Below are 5,671 nucleotides of genomic sequence, written 5' to 3'. Positions count from 1 at the left end.
AGGAAAGGTTACAATCATGTAAAGGCACATTTCATGTGAGCTTTCCAGACTATCTGATGATATTCTAGATGATTCAACAGGTATGCAAAGGAAACAAAATGGTAAGTGTTCAAATGAAATGTATCATGAACCTATGAAAAGGAATGGTGATCTAAATGATGTGAATATATCTATAAATTACTTGTTATGGATGAATTCATTTGAACCATGTAAAAATACACTAACTTGTGGATTTGATGATGTTGTATAGGCATTGTGCCACGCTTATGGTTTTATTTGGTGTTATAATTATGCTATTTAAATTTATGCAAATGAAATGGTAAGTTGTGTTTATGTTATAAAAGCTTACTAAGCATTAATTGCTTATGCAATTTCTTTCCTATATTTAATAGATTATCAAAAGCTCGTGTAACACCCTAAACCCGACCTGGACATTATGGACGAATCTGGTGATGTCACATTAAAGTGTTTTTCACAAAGTACGATATTGTAAAAACCCATTCTCAACTTATCCTTTTTGTGTGTTCTTATAGTGGTTCGTTTAGTTTAAAACTCAAGTCATTTTGCAAAATGCTAATCATATTAAAAATGTTATTACTTTTTAAAACATTGTTTGTTGCAGAAGCTTTTAAAATCTGTCACGTAAACGTGGTGTTTTGGGAAAAACATTTATCTTTTTGAAAACACACGTCTTTTCCTACTGCTAGTAGTTATAAACCCAAGAAAATAAAAAAAAAACAAATTTAAGTTAAAATCCATAGAGACCTTATTACATTAACAGATACCCAAATTAAATTACTTATAAATTAAAAATCAAATAAGAAAGCAAGTATTGTTGTGTGGCCACCATTGAGTTGCTCGAAGCACCGATCCGCCTAAGGCTAGGGATTACCTGTATAGTTAAACAGATGGGTGAGTTTACAAAAACTTAGTGTGTAATCCCATATAAGCAAACAGTCAATAAACAAGCACAGTCTGGGCCTAAGCCCTTTTTAGTAAAAGTGACAATATCAGCTGGGGCTTTAGCCCATCTCAATACAGAAACAGTCATGTGTTCGGGGCTTGGCCCACTGCAATAACAGTAAACAGTACAGTAATAGTAACAGTGCAGTAGTAATAAACAGTGTAATAAACAGTGCAGTAACAGTAAACAATATGGAAGTCCTACCCATCCAGCCTCTACACTTCATCTCTGTCCAACCTTACACTCCATGTGGGGATAAAATCAACCCACCCATCCCTACACTCCATGTAGCACTGGTTGCGGCACTAAACAGTATTTGCAGCAGAGCTGCCAGTATAATAGGCTTAGAGCTATAAATGATTTGCAGCAAAGCTGCCAGTACAATTCACTTCTTCCAATCATATAAAAACCTATCCCCATGCAATGCATCATGCAACATGTCATAATATTATACATATATTCAATACAGTTGCAATAACATGCTAAAATATACACATACATCACTTAGGGGTAAAACAATCATCTTACCATAAAAAGGGCAAAACAACCATTTTACCACAAAAGGGCAAAATAGTCATTTTACCTCATAAGGGCAAAACAATCATTTTACCTCATAAGGGCAAAACAGTCATTTTACCCCATAAGGGCAAAACAGTCATTTTATCCCATAAGGGCAAAACAATCATTTTATTCCCATAAGAGCAAAACAGTCATTTTATCACATAAGGGAAAAAGAGTCATTTTACCTCATAAGAGAAAGTCATTTTACCTCATAAGGGCAAAACAGTCATTTTACCACATAAGGGCAAAATAGTCATTTTACCCCATAAGGGCAACAGTCATTTTACCCCATAAGGGGAAAATAGTCATTTTATCGATTAAGGGTCTAGGTACACTTATCGACCCAACAGAAGGTCTACAGTCGTCTCGGGTGACCCGTGCAGCATTAACAGTCAAACAGTAAAATTGGGCCCAAGACCCATATTGCGGGCCCATGTGGGCCCATACGCTCGTGTGGCTCACATAGCCCAGAAATGGCCTTGGCCATGTGGATTACATAGCCTGGCCCAGTATTCTCCACGTGTTCGTGTGGTTTACCCGTGTAGGGCCCACGTGCATGTGGGGCCCACATGGCCCAGTTCAACCCAAAATGTCCCAAAACGTCCTGAGCCCATGAAATCGCTCATGGTGGCTTCTACAATCAAATGCTCATGCCTATACGATCAGATTACCACACGAGCGAGCGCACACTTGTGTAGCGTCGTCGGTCCACTATTTCGGATTTTGCCTATTTAATATTGTGGTAGTGTGATTACACACCTGGTTATGAACCACGTACTCAGTCCTCAAGCCCTCTAAATCTGAGTTCAATCATAATAAACGATTAACTATATGTCTAACAAATTTGAAATGACTCAATACAAAATACTGAATCACTTCACGCCAGTCACATACCATGTTTGAACAACCGAGACCCGTCCACTTAAATTGTTGAAACTGAATAACTTTTAATTTTTGCAATCAAACCGAAACACTCATTAACCAATACCGCATGACTAAATTAAAACCAAAATGAAACACCACCTATCGACCGCAAAGTCGCAAAATAAAATAGCACCTAAAAACGGCAGGGCAGTATAGAAAGAGTTGACGTAAGAGGGTAAAAGAAGAAGAAACAACCTAATAACAATGGAGGAGAAAGTTTGCATTAAGAAGGGTCAAAATCGAAATGGAAAAATTGAAGATCAAGGAATCAAAAATCAATACCAGAATCAATAGGCATGAGATAATCAACTGAAGTTTGAGAAACCAGTAGCTTAAAGCCAAAATTGATGAAATGTTCAGCTAGAGAAAAAGAACGCAACTGACACACACTCGGCACAGGAGAAGGGTTTGAGGAAGAAGAAAACAAATAGAAAAGTACAGAGGGGAGAGCGAAATGCAAAACAGCAGAGAAGAACATAGTTATCAAAAATTTCAGAGAGAAGAAGAGAAAAACAAGGTAAATTTGAATTGCCAAAAGAATAGATTTCGGCTAAGGGGAAAGGTTTTCTTTGCCGTCAGAGCTTTGAGAATTTGGAAAGAGAGTCTGAAATTTTGGAAAAACAAAGTTCAATTTCAGTTCTATCTCATCCCATTCCCTAATCCACTCATCAAATCACTCCCGAAATCCCCTTAACAACCGAAATTCCCTTAACAATCTCCTAAAATTCAGCTACAACTCCCCACACTCTTCAAACACACAAGTTTCGGTCAAAATAGAACTCTCCCATGGCCAACAGCAAAACAAAACACCTCCATGCACCTACCAGCATTCGAACCTTATAACTCAAGTAACTACCACACGCCACCTATCCTCTAGACCAGCAGGCCCTTCCTGTCATGTTTTACCCATATTGATTTATAAGCCTACTGACTAGGGATAAGGTTTAAACCTTTTGAAAACAAAACTTTTGCACATGCCCAAACTTGAACCCAAGACTTCTCAGACACTTTCTAGGACACTTAACCACTGAATCAGACATGTAGATGTGTCACTTTCTTGCACACTTAAAAATTTATGTGCAACCTCCTAATTGTTCCCATGCTCAAGACCTAATACTTCTAGGCCCAAAATTCGGGATGTTACAGCTCGACTGTTTTAGGAGCTCGTCGGAGATCTATCATACTATCAAGCATAAATATTGGTAGTCTTTTAATGTTTTGGCCAAAGTTATAATGGAATGTATAGGTGGACTTGTAATGGCATTAAGTTGAATGTTTAGTTAATGATTTGGTATGTATAAGTTGTCGAAGTTAGCTTGGTTGGTACCATGATGCCTTGCTGGATTGTATCATTTTGGTTAACTTATGATGCATGTTTGGAATGACTTCTATGGTATATTTGAAATGGTATGGTAATGTTCAAGTTGTGGCATGTTTGGTAAGTTTTGAACTAGGATTTGATGATTGAAATGTGGTAAAGTTTGCATGTTTAGGTAAGTGGTGACGAATGCATTTGAGATGCCTTTGAATGGCATATTAGTTAGTTGTGTTAGAACATTGAAATGATATTTTGATATGTGTTTAGGTAATGTTTAGGTCCTTGAATCTGTCCATGAATGGCTTGAGAAGTGAAGCATGATATGGTACTGGATAGTTTGAGTCTAGGTGAATTTTAGGTCCATACGGCCTGAGACACGGGTGTGCGACTCAGCCGTCTGTGGCACACACCCTGGCAACACGATCTTGTGTAATATAAAAGTTACTTTGTATGTAAATCAATGAGTTACATGAGCTAACACAGGACTTGGCACATGGGTGTGTGGGGCAACTTAGAGAGTTACATGGCTGGGTACACGGACGTGTAACCATACTCAAAGAGTTAGACTGGTGAGGACATAGGCTGGGACACGGTCATGTGTCCCTAGTTTGAAGGTTACACAACTTGAGATACGGCTTGTGTCTCAGCCGTGTGACCCCTATTTCCCAATTTTTGTGGATTTTTCCTAGACTTTCCAAACGATTTCAAATTGGTCCCGAATCATTCTAAGGTATTTTTAGGGGCTTGAAAGCTCGATTTAGGGATGATATGTATGTTTATGATTGGTTTATGATATGTTTATGGTATTGAATGAAATTAATTTTAAATGTACTAATTTTATAGTAAGGCTCTATAACCCAAATCTAACAACGGATATGAGTTAAGGTGTTACACACACTTTCTGAACAAGTATGGTTCTTCCTAGAAATAGTACTTCACATCGTGAAGAAACTTTTCTTTTGTTGATATGACATATCAAGAGGCATCAAATCACAAGCTAGATAGTTAGCAAAATTAGCAAACCAAGGGGTATTATGCATATGATTTACCTCTAATATGTGTCCATATGGGAATGTCTCCTGAATGGGTATAATTGGAGAAGTCCCTTCTTGTGGCTTCAATCTGGACGAATGTTCTACTGCTTAGTTTTCTAATCCCTTTTGATATTGAATTTCTAGATCGAGCTTTTGGAGTAGAAGTACCTATCGAATCAATCTCAGCTTAGCATCTTTCTTGGCAAGTAAATATTTAATTGTCGAGTGATCCGTATAGACTGTCACTTTGATACCTATAATATAAGATCAAAACTTGTCAAAAGAAAGCACAATAATAAATAACTCTCTCTTTATTAGCGTATAATTGAACTAAGCTCTCATCAGAGTCTGACTTGCATAGTAGATGGGATGAAAAACTTTGTTCCTTCGCTGGCCCATCACAGCTCCTATCCTGAAGTCATTGCGTTACACATCAATTCAAATGGCAATGCCTAGTCTGATTTGACGATGATTGGTGCTAAAACTAACTGAATTTTCAAATCATTGAATGCTTTTAAACACTCCTCATCAAATTTGAAAGTCTTGTCCTTCTCCAATAATTTGCATAAGGGTTTAACAATTTTGGAGAAGTCCTTAATAAATATTTGATAGAAATCGGTGTGGCCCAAATATCTCCTAAGATGTTGGAGGTGGGAGTTCCTGAATAACATCTACCTTTGCTTTATCTACCTCGAACCCATGTATCATTATCTAATGCCTTAGAACAATACCTTCTCGTACCATGAAATGACACTTTTCCCAGTTAAGTACGAGATTTGTTTCTTCGCATCGCCTTAGTACCCTGGCTAGATTAGCAAGGAAATCATCATATGTATCTCTGAATACTAAAAAATCATCCATAAATACTTT

The sequence above is a fragment of the Gossypium hirsutum genome, chromosome A04 (genome assembly GCF_007990345.1).
Source record: "Gossypium hirsutum isolate 1008001.06 chromosome A04, Gossypium_hirsutum_v2.1, whole genome shotgun sequence".
Lineage (NCBI taxonomy): Eukaryota > Viridiplantae > Streptophyta > Magnoliopsida > Malvales > Malvaceae > Gossypium > Gossypium hirsutum.
The sequence above is the reverse complement of the archived record's forward strand: the minus strand, read 5'-3'. Positions refer to the sequence as shown.